The sequence below is a fragment of the Phocoena phocoena genome, chromosome 11 (genome assembly GCF_963924675.1).
Source record: "Phocoena phocoena chromosome 11, mPhoPho1.1, whole genome shotgun sequence".
NCBI classification, from domain to species: Eukaryota; Metazoa; Chordata; class Mammalia; order Artiodactyla; family Phocoenidae; genus Phocoena; species Phocoena phocoena.
In genome coordinates this window covers 73,789,806-73,805,026 of record NC_089229.1, presented here as the reverse complement: position 1 = coordinate 73,805,026, position 15,221 = coordinate 73,789,806, and positions in this window count along the sequence as shown.

Genomic DNA, 15,221 nt, shown 5'->3' with positions numbered 1-15,221 from the left:
CTGCCAATTTCTTAAATCCTCTATTATCCACATTATGAAATCATACTAGTATGAATGCTTCCAGTATTTTCAGAGCTCTTTAGTTAGTATACTTTAGCATTCTGTATGAAGTATCTTATGTAAGGGTAAAATTTACAGTCAACTTCTGGAAGCTTTTGATTTCTTAGTTCAAAAGTGAGAGATCCTTAGTTCAGCCATATGATTAACAATTACTTGTATAGTAAGAAGCTCCTAAATTATTGTTTTATGGGTACCTGGCAGTTTTCTTGCTATTTCTCAGAAGTTCTCTATTAAACACATTCTCTCTCTTTCTCTCTCTCTATCTCTGTGTCTCTCTGTGTCTCTCTCTGTCTCTCTCTCTGTCTCTGACTCTGTCTCTCTCTCTCTCTCACTCACACACACACACACACACACACACACACATTGTGATTAAAAGCACAGATTTTGGCATTATGAAATCTAAGGTTCAATTTCCAGTTCTGTAGTTTCTGGGCCACTTCACTTTAGGCAAGTAACCTAATGTCTCTGAACCTTGTTATTTTCATCTGTAAAATAGAAATCACAATTATATCAGACAATCCTCAAAACATCCGTAATGATTTTAGAGTTTCAGAGTCAGGTAAAAGCAGGCACTCAGTAAATGGCTAGTGCTTTTATTACTTTATTATTATTTAGGTCTTGGTTTTCCTTGAGTGTGTGAGTCCCCATAATGAAATGTAATTTCCAGTAGATTGAGTAACACCTGTTTTCACCAAAAATTTTAACTGAGTTCATTACTTCCTGTGCAACCCAGATTAGTTTTCTGCCTCCTTTTCTGTGCCGTATGTAGGTGTTCAGTAGATTTATTTAATAAATGTATGAATGCATGAACGCGTAGATGAATTTTTAAATGCTTCTTTTTGAGAAGATAGAACAAATGTGACACAGTAGAACAGATAAGAAAATAATCCATGGAAAAAATGGCAAAGTCATGTATGTGCCCAGGGCCAGCCTAAGAAGAATTGCTTTTTTTTTTTTTTTTTAGGAAAAATATGTTGAATAGCTTATTTTAATTATTTTTAAAAGTTAAGTACAGGGACTTCCCTGGCGGTCCAGTGGTTAAGACTTCGCCTTCCAATGCAGGGGCGTATGGGTTCAATCCCTAGTCAGGGAGCTATGGCCCCACATGCCTCGCAGCCAAAAAACCAGAACATAAAACAGAAGCAGTATTGTAACAAATTCAATAAACACTTAAAAAATGGTCCACATCAAAAAAAAAAGTTAAGTACAAAAATTTGCTGATGATTTACATATTTAGGACCAATAAAATAATGTGAGATTAGCTGTACTAAAACAGAATATTGAGCTACATTCACATTAAGTGACATTATATAGTCTAAATTTATGGAAAACTTCTGAGATGGTGAGTGACCTTTGAGCAGAAAAAGACAGAAGGAGAAATGGCCTTTTCTACATTCTATTGTGCTCTAAGTAAAATGCTTGGTAATCTAGCTACAAAGCTCTGTCATTTGGCTTTAGGCACCTACTGTGATTTACCTTGTGAAGATCAGATTTTGCCATGAAGAGGATTTGTAAAAGTATCACACATTCCAGTACCGTTGGCAACCACAGCTACCAAAAACTCCAATTTAAATTGATGAACCTAATATCAGATGATAGTATCATTTCCTTGTGGGTGTTCTGGGAAAAGGTGGGTAGGAAATGTATAAAAGTGAATACTTTATTGACTGAAATAACAATTCATCATTTTGAAAACATAAAATATATTAAAGTTGTTATAGCATCATACATTAATATTTCACTGTATTTTAGACCTTGCCTACAATCAAAGTTTTCTGCCCTTTGAAACAGAACCATGCTTGTGGTATGCATTAATCATATAAAAGATTAAACACTGAAAAGCAATTCAGCCTTTAAAGACAATTTGCTTTGATTTATTCAGTGGGTTCTCCTAAAAAGTTAATACCAAGAATTATTGCTTGTTATATTGGAGTTACAAATTCTTTCAGAGTTACTTAGTATTTTCTTTAATACCAGTATCAAGGAAGGCAAAGCAAACTTACATATTTATTAGGAAATGCAGGCACATAATCATAAAACAAGAAAACACAACGTTTTTATAGACTTTATTTTTTAGAAGTGTTTTAATTTTACAGGAAAACTGAGAAGATAGTATAAAGTGTTTCCATATACACTATACCCATTTCCCTCTGTGATGATCAACTTATATTAGTATGTTACATTGTTACAATCAGTGAACAAATATTGATACATTATTGTTTACTGTAGTCCATACATTAGTCCAGTTCCTTAGTTTTTACCTAATGTCCTTTTTCTATTCCAGGATTTCATCCAGAACATCACATTACATTTAGCTGCCATGTTTCCTTAGGCTCCTCTTGGGTTTGATAGCTTCTCAGATTTTCCTTGCATGACCTTGGCAATTTTGAGTAGTTAGGTTTGTGTAGGATGCCCACTACTAGAGTTTGTTTGATGCATTTTTCATGATAATATTGGGATTATGTGTTTTGGGGAGGAAGACCACAAGAGTAGAAGGGTTATTTTGTCAGACCACATCAAGTGTACAAAGTATCAATATGCATTATGAATGCTGAGGTCGACCTTGATCACCAGGCTGAGGTAGTGTTTTTCAAGTTTCTCCAATGTAAAATTACTGTTTTCCCTTCTCCATATTGTACTTTTTGGAAGGAAGTCAATTTGCTCAGCCCACTACTAAGGAATAGAGAGTTATGCTTAAGATGGAGTACTACATAAACTATTTGGAATTCTTTTGCACTGGAGATTTATCTATTCTCCCACATTTATTTATGTATCCAATTATTTATTTATATCAGAAGAACTCATGGATTTTTATTTTATACTTTGGGTTATAATCTAATTCTGCGTTAGTTACTTTGTTCCTCAAATTGCTCTAGTCCTGACCCTTGTGAACTCTTTTCGTTCAGTGGCTCGTGTGCCACTCTGAGGTATCCCCATCCTATATATTTTTTTGGAACTTCCTTACTTTCTGACACTATAAGATGGTCTTGTATATAAATCTTGTATATTTACTGCCCCAGTCCTAGAATCAGCTATTTCTTCAAGGATAACTAGGTCTTTTTAGTGGAGAACAGTATTAGACGGCAGGATCTGGGTGTGGGGTGTGCTAGTTGCTGCCCGGATGTCATTGCTTCTAGATCTTCTCAGCTGACAGAGCAAAGAGATAACATGTGTGTACATTACCCATGTATATGCACATATCTATAAGTATCTCTCTACATAACCATGTGTATTAAGGTAATATGAAGCAATATTAAGCTAAAAATGAATGTATATTGATGTTTCCAACTTTAATCTGTTACCACATAGATCATCTTAGCCTCATCTCTTGCTTATCTTTAAATTTCAACTCCGGCAAAACACTTGACTTTTAGAAGTATGAAAATCAAATTGTAGCTACTTTGGGAAGCCACATCATCTAGCAGAATAATTCTTAAAGGGCAAGGTGTATATCATCAAATTTTAATTTACAGTCAGCAGTACTTTGTAACATCCATAGGCCTCCAGACCTCTGCTTCCAAGAAGATGAAGTAGCCCATTTCTCCCAGGTTCTTCCACTTAAAACTAAAACCCTGAACATAACAACAGACAAACATAGGAAGACACTGAGAGGTGGAAATGAGAAGGCAGACTTAACTAGGGATTTTGGGACTTGAGGAATAACATGGTGGTGAGTCCCCTGTGTTTCCTGTTGCTTCCCATACATCCGGGAGAGGGTATTACAGGAACCCCCAATCAATAACCACCAACAGAACAACAGACAAAAAAGCTTCAAAAAAGAAAACACAAAACCCCCGTTCCCCCTAGCCAAGTTATGAGGAAAGGGGTTGCCAAAGACAGAAAACCATTTGGGCAATAATAGACACACTACTCGAGCCAAGTGCCAGTGGAATATTGCACCCATCCCCTATGTCCTATGGTTTCAGTTGGGCCAAGCTAGGATTTGATCTTCCACACCACCCAACTCCTGCCCTCCAGAAGAGGCAGCGCGCTGATTCGCCACCAGGGCTGTTTCAGTGTGGTGCAGTGGTGAGCTGAGCCTCCACCCCTTTGCATTAGCAAAGAGACTTTCAAAGGTGGTGCCTGACAGGCTAGTTAACACTGGGCTGCCCTCACACAGTCGTGGGGTCCAATGGTGGAACCTAGCCTCCGTCTCTCCCTGACATGGATAAGAATAGGATGTTACAGGTTGGAGGGAGTAGGCACCCCACTAACCCCCAACACATGGTGTCAGTGAGACCCAATGGGGTGCTGAATCCCCATAACCGTCCTGAGGCAGTAAGACAGAATGAGATGGCACAAGCAGGGCTAGTTGGCAGTTCTCTTCCTCTTACCCTGGTGTCAGTGGGGCCAGCAGGTAGCTGACCCTCTACCCACACCCGGCATCAACAAGAAGGAATGAAGTGGGAGGAAGGACAGCAAACACTTCACTTCTCCCCTCCCCTGGTGTCAAGAAATCTACTGGAGAGATGAACTTGCACTCCTACTAAAAGGCAACACAATGATATTAATGTTCCCACTTTTGGGGGGAAGGTGTCAGAAGGGCCAATAGGATAGCTGAACTTCTACTTGATCTGTCTGCAGTGAGAGAATGTAAGTGCCCACTTTTGCTGGGGTATTGACAGTAGGGCCCAATGGAAATCTGTACGTAACCCCCCAGTCCTCATACTACACCTCCAATAGGATGACTTCCTTCTAAAAAGTAATAATAAAATTAAATGGGATACAGAGTCATATAATAACTCACAATGTTTAGAATCCAATTGAAAAATACTCATGGCACCAAGAACCAGGAAATCACAGAATAAATGAGAAAAGACAATAAACCTACACCAGCACTGAGATAAAACATCTATTGAAATGATCAGACAGGGATTTTAAATAAGCTGTCACATAAATGCTTCAATTAGCAATTATGTGTTCCTTGACAGAAATGGGAAAAATAGAAAATGTAAACAAAGAACTAGAAGTTATAAGAATAAAACAAATGAGAACAGTAGAACTGAAAAATACAACAATCAAAAAACTTTACTCAAGAGTAGAGTGGAGATTACAAAGCGTAGAATCATGAACTTAGAAGAGATCAATACAATGTACCAAATGTACAGAGAAAAATAGGCTGAGGGCTAGAGATGGGAGAAAGAACAGGATCTCAAGAACCTGTAAACAGTAACACAAGCACTAACACTCATATCATCAAAGTTCCAGAATGAAAAAAGAGAGCAAGTAGGACTGACAAAGTATTCAAAGAAATAATGACTGAAAAGTTGCCAATTTTTTAGAAGACATAAGCACAAATTCAAGAATCTGAGCAAATCCAAAGAGGACAAACACAAAGGTATCCTTGTCAAGACGCGTCATAATTAAAGTTCTGAAAAGTAGAGACAAAAGAAATCTCGAAAGTGGACAGGCAGAAACAATGCATCACTTATTGAGAAACCAATTCCAATGACAGCATATTTCTTGTCTAAAACTATGGAGTCAGAAGCATTGACATAACATTTTTCAAGTAGTAAAAGAAAAGAACTCTCAGCCACAAATTCACACTTTTTATATCCACTTTCTTGTTTGACTTATATTAATGGACTACTAACTCATCTTTCTATATCCGGGCCTGCCATCACACTTCTCCAAAAATCTAGTCACAGTATTTCCAGAGTGATCTTTCTGAAAAAGAAACAAATTTTTCTTATAAAAATACCTGATTGTGTTATGAAACTTTTCTCTCTTCTAAGTTACCAGGTAAAATCCTTCAATGGATTCCCATCTTTCTTGGAGTAAAATCTCACATCCAAACTCTCTTTGTCCTTTCGGGTTGCTGTAAGGTTATACTGCAGGTTGGGTGGCTCATAAACAACAGGAATTTTTTTTCTCACGGTTCCGGAGGCTGCAAGTTCAAGAATAGGGTGCCAGTATGGTCAGATGAGGGCCCTCTTCTGAATCACAGACTTCTCATTGTATCCTCACATGGCAGAAGAGCTTAGGGAGCTCTGTGGGGTCTCTTTTATAAGAGCACTAATACCATAATGATTTCCCAAAGGCCCCACCTACTAATATTATCAGCTACGGAAATTAAGATTTCAACGTATGAATTTGGAGGGGAACACAAAGACTAGACCATAGCACTTACGATACATACATGGACCATGCATGATCTGGCTTCTACCACCCTCTCCATTGTCTTCTTTTCCTTCACTCCAGTGAGCATTTCTCTCTTTTTTTTTTTTTTGCAGTACGCGGGCCTCTCACTGTTGTGGCCTCTCCCGTTGCGGAGCACAGGCTCCGGACACGCAGGCTGTGTCCATGGCTCACGGGGCCTAGCCGCTCCGCGGCATGTGGGATCTTCCCGGACCGGGACACGAACCCGTGTCCCCTGCATCGGCAGGCGGACTCTCAACCACTGTGCCACGAGGGAAGCCCCAGTGAGCATTTCTTATACTGATTATGAATGGAACTCCTTTCTGGACTGATCCTTAACCATTCATTTTCTGGCAACCGTGAATTTATCTTTTCTTTTCCTCAAAACTTCACCCTTCCTTCATGTTACATATCCATTTCAATTGCCTTCTACAGGAAGCCCTACTGATATCGCCCATATACTACATCCACAGCATGAATTAAGGTCTTACCGTGTCTTCCTATAGCACTCTGTAATATCTTTTACGGTAACTATGGATTTTCTTATTTGAGTGTCACAATACATTGAATTCTAGGTGGCACTATAATGATTTTAGTAACAGTAACACTGGTGCCTAGTTTAACCCATGACATACTTTAGGTGTTCAATAAATGTTTGTTGAATGAATGAATGAATGAATGAATGGTCAATTTGTAATCTTAATCATGTTACTTTTCAAAAATCTGTTAAAAGATACCACAGTTTTCCAGAAGATTAGGGAGTTAGGACCTTAAACTTGATTTAACAGAGGAAATTTTTACTCATACATCATGCTTAAATACCTCAAAGTAAAACCATAAACCCGGAAATTTAAGGTTATCCATTTGGACTTTCAAGCCAATAATTAATGTCTCCTGCCCTGACTGTATTAGATGGTTTCGATGCTCCACTCATATCTCCCCAGCACTCATCATTCCAGTATATGCTGATAGAATCATGCTGCCACCTGCAATTATCCACCTTAGGGCAGGCCAGAAGTGTACAGGAGTTAATGTATCTGGGTGTAGCTTTCAACCAAGGACAGAGGGGACTGGAAGATAAGTACTTCAAGTTTCTCACCGATTCTTGGGATAACTCTGAGACATGTTCTGTAGAGTTTCACAGAACTCCCCTGAAGTACTGGCAGCAGTTCCCTGCAGGAGTAATTTTTATTCGGTAATGCACCTCTGTTGGCTTCCTTCCATGCCTCCATTCTCAATTCCCACTCCACTTCTGAGTTTTCTGGAAGCACCTCCCAGATGAGCAGTTTGCATTCAAATTATTGCCTCAAGTTCTGCTTCTAGGGGAACTCAATTGATAGCCTCCTAACAACCCAGTGCTCCTTACAGAGCCGTCACTGGTACAAGTACCAAGGCACGGCACATTACGTATCACTCCTCCTAAATCCTAATATTTTTAAACAGATAGGAAAGAGCATGACCTTGAAGAGAAAAAGAGTTTATATGAGGATGGCCAATGGATAAAGGGAAGGAGAGACAGTGCCATTTGTTTTCCATTAATGATAGTGTGAAATGTATGGGCAGATGGTCTAACAGGTTGACTATAATTTGAGGAGCCTGCTCCCTTGGTTACAGAAGACTGCTATTGTTATTATTATGGAACCACAACCTCATGACTTTATTGTTTCACTTGATGTAACCTTCTCCTTTACCTTTAAATCTTTGCACATCACTGAATTGCAGCCAATAGATTTATTTTCTCCCTATGGCTCCATCACAGAAAAAGACACACATGTGCGCACGCACACACACACACACACACACACACACACACACACACAGAGTTTTGTGTATGCCAGTGCTAGAAAAGACAAGCTCATGGTGCGTGTATGCAATGGATATTGTACATTACAGGTCTCTGTGAAATAGTCTTATGCAGGTTCCTATGTTTATTTTATGAATAATTAACTTTAGTAAAGTTAATTTCCTGAAGATCTTGTCGAAGACTGAAGAAAGGAAGTAAATTGTAAAGAAAAAGACTTCTAAACTTGCCCTTTTTGCCCTCTCTTTGTGTCTTAATGAACAAAGGATAACTGGGCCTTTTTTGAAGCCTTTGCTTGAGTTGAAGACACAAAATGCAACCTGTACTCTTATCATAATATGTTCAGTTTATGAGTACACAAACTTATAAACCGTGAATTTCCCTAAAGTTATTATACCATTTAGAAGATGTTTGCTTGGACGTTTACTTAAAACCAAACAATTGAGGTCTATATGTCCAAATAATTTCCTTCTCTCTTGCTGTCTCCATTGCAGTTTCCTGAGTTTCTGGGAAGGCCTGGTTTCCCCAAAGGAACGATTTCTGGTAGAAGTCTGAAGGTCTGACCCGAGGAAAAAAAAATCCAGTACAGCCAATGAATCGAGGACAAGAAGGTTTCCAATCAGGTAGGAACATTTAATCTCATACATTACGATTCACATTAAGTAAGGTGTGCCGATAGCTGGATATGATTTAACTGCTTGGAAAAAGATGCATATATATTATATAACCTACCCCACAAGGAAGCTGTTCTCAATTCTCTTAGAGGTTGTGGTGTTTATCAGAGAGTGCCTTGGGGGAAAATGAATACAATAACAGTATGATGCTTTTTTAAAATTTTTAGCTCATTGTTGCCAAGTACACTTGGTGACCTTGGTGCCTGTGGTTTAATCCCAGGAGGTCAGACATGTGGAACAGCACATTAACCCTCTTTAGTATTTCCTCCCAAGACAAATCATTTTTATAGGTTGTCTCCATGGTCTTCTAGTTGCTTATCAAAATTAAGCATCAAGTCTTCTAAGTGAGCAATAGCCCCAGTCAGTGTGAGGAAATCAGCTTGGTTCTTATTGGGGCACAGCTTCTTGGCCTTGGCACAAAGTGAGTTCACATAGGGAGTTAGAAGGAGGAGAATGGGGCATGCGAAAGGGGAGTTCTGTGTTCTCATTTACCTATGCATGTTGAAACTCCACTAACAGCTTTATTTTCATTAGCAATTTGTGATAAAAACTTAGGGTAAAGGGAATAATGAAGCCGTCCCATCATATGGCAGGGCAAAAGATAGTAGTGACATCAAAATCAGGGCCTATCCATCTCGTTTGCAGTTATATACTGAGTGTTTAGCATAGCATTTGACCCCTCATCAGTATTCAATAAGAAGATGCGTGTTGAATGACTTAGGGATGAATTGATGAATGAGAAAAGTTAATATGGTAGAAAATGTGTTTTATCCTTGTATTTTCGTGTGTTGACTTCTGTATTTCAAGACCCAGCACTGTAACTGACACATAGAATATAAGCAATAAAATTTGTTGAAAGAATGAATGAGTCCCCACTATTCTAACAATAATTTTAAGACCAACACAGACCCCATATCTGCCAGAGGTATCCAGAGGTGAAAGCCTGGATCTCAGCTAGTGGTAGAGCTGACAGAATTTATCTAGTTTTAATAATTTACAGCTCATCCCATTACATTTAGGCATAGTACCTACATGAGCCATACAATTAAATGTTGACTGAAAAACAATGCACAACCTAGAAGTTGAGAATTATGTTTTATGTGGAGGACATACTGAGGACTGAAATCAGGAGACAGCCTCTCAGATAGCTCTGAGGGACTGTTCTGAAGAGCTAAGGGAGGGCACAGGGTATTTAGAGGTTCTTGCAAAAAAAAAAAAAACCAGGTAGTTGGAACATCAAAAGATTACTGTTAATTAAAGAAACTAGACATCTTAAGTTAATAAATGTAGCACTTTTCTATATATTGTGAGATGCAAGAATCTGGTCTCCTGGAAATCAGTCCCTTGATTTGCACTTTAATTATCTAGGGCCAGTATCCTGTTTTCTCCATCCTGAATCCCCTCAGGGTGAGGCTTTGGGTGTGGCTTCAGTGGCTGATGGCCTGATGGCTATAACATCCTGTGTTACCGATAAGGCTGGCTACATTCTTCGTCTACATAAACGACTTAAATATGGATAGTAAATCTGTGGATTTGCAAAACGTAATTCTTGGAGCATTTTTATAAGGACAAAGTGAAGGGCAATTTCAGAATCACTAGCGGCTAAAATTGCTATTTATACTTTTCCACTGGTAGGTAGTAATCTGCTGTTGCTGTCTTCAGTATTCCCAAGGGATAACAAAAGCCAGTTAATTCAAGAAAGAAATGTAAAATTTAGCACAATGCAGCTTCCACAAAACCAAACACACAAACACACACCCAGCTCTCTCAGATATGAAGTAGTAATCTAAAATAGAATCCTGGAACTCATTGCAAAACAAGAGCAAATGTACTCATATTGGATAATTTTATTCTTTTATTAATGTTTGATACATATATGTATTTATTATTAAAATTCAAAGTTGCTATATGGAGAAATAGTTTTGTACCAATAGTGGCTTTGTATGTGTTTATCAATAATGTATGAGATTGCCTCCTATGCTCCTTTTCCTTTATTGGGGGGGGAGGGGGTGTGTCACGCTACGTCAAGGTCGGGAGTCGAACCCGCCACGACTGTCCCTGAGGGGTTTTCCCGGGTCCCCACTTCGGGCCGGTGGGGGTGGCCAGGGGCAGCCGAAGACGTGCGTGCGTGCGTGGGAGCGTGCGTGCGTGAGAGCGTGCGAGTCCACGGGGCGGATCACGCGTGCCGGGAGTGTTTCAGCCCGGCCCCCGGCTCATTGTGGTCGCCTCACGCGGGCCCGAGTTCGCAGCAGCGCCGGAGGCCCCGGGCCTGTGACCGCAAAGAGGGAGCCGGGGGCCGGACGGGAGCGCGGCGGCGGCAGCTGAGGCCCAGGCCAGGCCCCCTCCCCTCAGCCTCCCGCCTGCCCGTCTGCCCGGCCCCCGGCGGCGGCGCCGCGCCCCTCCCCCAACCGCCAGACTAGCGCCGTGCGGGGGCCGCGGCGCGAAGACTTGGGGGAGAAGCTGGAGCTGAGGCTGGAGTCGCTCTTGGGGACCGAGCCCGCCGTCTACCCGTGGCCGCTGCCGGTCTACGTAAGTGCCGCCCGTCCCCTCCTCCCATATCCCCGCTCCTCTTCCCCCACGGCGCGCGCTGAGCCCACTGAGAAACGGAGCGACTCGAGTCGCCAGACCCTCTTTGGAGGCCCCCTTCCCGCCCCGCCGTGGTTCTCCGCGGCAGTTTCCAGCCCCCGCGCGCAGGGTGGGCAGAGGGGAGCCGGCGCCGGCCGGGGGGCACAGACTCGGTCGTGGGGACCCCGCGCTTCCGAGGGGCGCCCGAGCCGGTCTGCGGTTGGCTCTGCAGGGCTGGGGACCCCGGTCCCCCCGGGCCTGGAATGTCGGCGGGCTTGCCCTTCTGTACTTTAGGATGTGACATGTAGGGTTTCTTTTTCCTGGTAGTTTATTCTTAGCGCTGTTAACGTGCTTAGTTTTTAAATTTTTTTTTTTTTTCAGGGCACCCTTTCCTCCCTCTCTCCAGTTTTTTTGTCTTTCTGTTTTGTTTTGTTTTAGTTAGGCATTTTGTCCCTCTGATCTTGAGTGGGTGGGCTGGCAGGACACTTGGAGAGGAGGCGTTCTGTCCCCTGATCTTGAGTGGCCTTTGGAAAATGACAGGCCAGACGGAAATTTACGCAGGCGTCCGGTGATTCCAGAAATGCAGGGTGTCCGGCTAGGTGGGCGCCCGGCCTCTCGTCCCCCGTGGCGGCGTGGTGCGCGTGTTCCTTGTCTCAGGGTTTACGCTTGGGCCCCGCAGCCCACCTTCCGGAGGGAAAGCGCAGCGGGCGCCTTGAGCCGGCGCCTTTGCGGCCCCCTTTCGTGCGCTCGGTTTGCGGGGGACCGTCCTCCAGGCGACCCGGCCCTCGCGCGGGCTCCGTGTGTGTCAGTTTGTGGAAAGTGTGTCACGGCCGGGGTCGGGGTCAGGACGCTGGGACCGCCTGGGAGCTGATGTTGACTCCCGGGCCCCAGTTCTCCGCAGTTATCTGAGGTCCGAGGGTTTCCAGCCCGCCACCGCGCACTAGCGCTTTCTATTTTTGCCCTAACTATGCCTGGAGGCGCGGCTGAGCCTGGGCTCTGGCGTTTCCGGTTGGGTAACTCTGGGTGGCCCTGGTGGGTGGCCTGAGAGTGGGCAGGGCGGGGAGACATCCCAGGGGAGGGAAACTGAAAGTGGGGAGAACCTTCAGAAGTCCAGCTGATCCACTTGCCTCGCCTCCCCGCCCCTCTTACTGAACTTGTCATGCACGGGTTGGCCGGCCGGCGCATTTTTCAAAATGTAATCATTTGTTTATCCTTAGTAGCCATGAAGCATAGTTCACTTGTAGTGCACAGTTGTAGGAGTTTTGACAGATGATCGCCGTCAGGCGGCAGAGCAATCCTGTCTTGCCATTTGCTGCCCTTTGGCGCCAGCGCGCCTCTAGCTTCTTGGCCGCTAATCTGTCTGTCCCTAAGGTTTGGGCTTTTCCAGAAAGCCAGATAAAGGGAACAACAGCATGTAGCTTTTTGATTCTGGCTGCTTTAGCTCAGCAAAACCTATGCGAGATTCATCCCGGGTTTGTTTTTTGTTCTTGTTGTTTTAAACATTGATTTAGCTAGTTATTTACTTGGCTGTGCCGGGTCTTAGTTGCGGCACATGAGATCTTCATTGGCACCTGAAGTATGTTTTCGTTGCAGTGTGCGGGATCTAGTTCCCTGAGCAGGGATGGACCCCGGGCCCCCCGCTTTGGGAGCGCGGAGTCTTAGCCACTGGACCACCAGGGAAGTCCGTCATCCCCGTTATTGCGGGTATGAGAAGCCACTCCTTTTTCTGGCTGTGTTGTATTCATGTTCCTTTTGTCCATTCACCTGCGGGTGGCAGGACTTGTGGGCTGTTTCCAGTTTTGAGGGGATCAGGAATAAAGCTGCTGTAAACATCCCAGGGCAGGTTTCCATGTGAACTTGGGTTTTTACCTCACTTGAGAAAATACTCAGGAGTGGGTCTGGGATCTGTGCTAAGTGTATGTTTAACAACCCTTCTGCATCTTAGAAATTGGTATTTTTGAGTGTTGGAAGAGTGTAGAAATGCATTGTGACCCAGCACCCAGGCACTTGAAACGAAGTTGAAAGTTTATCTGGAGATGGTCACATTGTCCCCGTCTCTGTCTTTTATTCGAGGCAGAGCAAGGCCATAGATTTGTAACCCTTGTAAGGAAGGCCTCGTGTGTCCAGGCCCTGGCAGGACCTGACTTTCTAGTGGTGGGCGGTTCTGGAGTGGAGAGAGCATCTTTCCCTTGCTGGCTGGACCTCGCTTGGCAGGGTGCGGGGTGTGCTGCCTGCCTGGCCGGGCGCTCTTTCTTCCGGTCAGCAGCCGTTCCTGGTGTGTCTGTCCTACTACCAGGCAGGTGGTCAGGGGCCCTAGTGAAGTGCTCAGTGAGCCGCAGCCTTCCCAAAGCTTTGCGGGTAATGTCTGCTACCCTCCCATTTCCCTGCTGAGGAATTTTGCTTTCTCTTGGGAAGTGAGGGGGCAGTACTTTATAAGAGTTCATATTTTGTGATGACTCGATGCTGAATACGTTAAGAAAATGGGCTCTCTCCAGAAGCTTAACTTTTTAGAAGGTCAGATTACTCATGTGACCGCACGTTTGAAATGAGTGAGCTTGTTTGTTCATTGATTCATTCATTCTGCAAGCATCTCGTGGATATTTAGAGTGAGTGTTCCAGGGGGCGCGGAGGACAGTAGACAGTATTCTTTTTTTTTTTTGATTTTTGAATTTAATTTAATTTATTTTTTTATACAGCACGTTCTTATTAGTCATCAGTTTTATACACATCAGTGTATACATGTCAATCCGACTCGCCCAGTTCAGCACACCACCATCCCCACCCCCGCCCCCCCCCATGGCTTTCCCCACTTGGTGTCCATACGTTTGTTCTCTACATCTGTGACTCAACTTCTGCCCTGCAAACCGGTTCATCTGTACCATTTTTCTATGTTCCACATACATGCGTTAACGTACGATACTTCTTTTACTCTTCTGACTTACTTCACTCTGTATGACAGCCTCTAGATCCGTCCACGTCTCAACAATTGACTCAATTTCGTTCCTTTTTATGGCTGAGTAATATTCCATTGTGTATATGTACCACGACTTCTTTATCTATTCACGTGTCAATGGGCATTTAGGTTGCTTCCATGACCTGGCTATTGTAAATAGTGCCACAGTGAATATTGGGGTGCGTGTGTCTTTTTGAATTATGGTTTTCTCTGGGTATATGCCCAGTAGTGGGATTGTTGGATCATATGGTAATTCTATTTTTGGTTTTTTAAGGAACCTCCATACTGTTCTCCATAGTGGCTGTATCAATTTACATTCCCACCAGCAGTGCAAGAGAGTTACCTTTTCTCCACGTCCTCACCAGCATTTGTTGTTTGTAGATTTTCTGATGATGCCCATTCTTAGTGGTGTGAGGTGATAACTCATTGTAGTTTTGATTTGCATTTCTCTAATAACTGGTGATGTTGAGCAGATTTTCACGTGCTGCTTGGCCATCTGTATGTATTCTTTAGAGAAATGGTTATTTAGGTCTTCTGTCCATTTTTGGATTGGGTTGTTTGTTTCTTTTGTATTGAGTTGCGTGATCTGTTTATATATTTTGGAGATTAATCCTTTGTCCGTTGATTCATTTGCAAATATTTTCTCCCATTCTGTGGGTGACAGTATTCTTATTCTCAAAACTTATGAACTAAGGACGGTAGGTGATCTATAAACACAGAAGTTTAGCTGAGGTGTAGTGCCCTGTGTATGGGATCAGCTGAGGTCCCAGAGAGTGGGGCTCCCAGATTTGCCCTGGGGGAGGTATGAGTGGCTTCTCTGAGGAGGGGGCACCCGCAGGAGGAAGTGCAAACAGCCACAACTGCCTGTACGTGGAAATGTCCAGCCTCCAAGATGGGCTTTTGCCCAATTGACAAATAGGAGGGCGGGGTGCAGGACGAGTTTTGTTCCTTCTGTGACTGAGAGTTCCCAGATATCTACTTATAGCTCATGGTGGCATTTCTAAAGCCGGATGGTCCTTCTTTTGGTGGG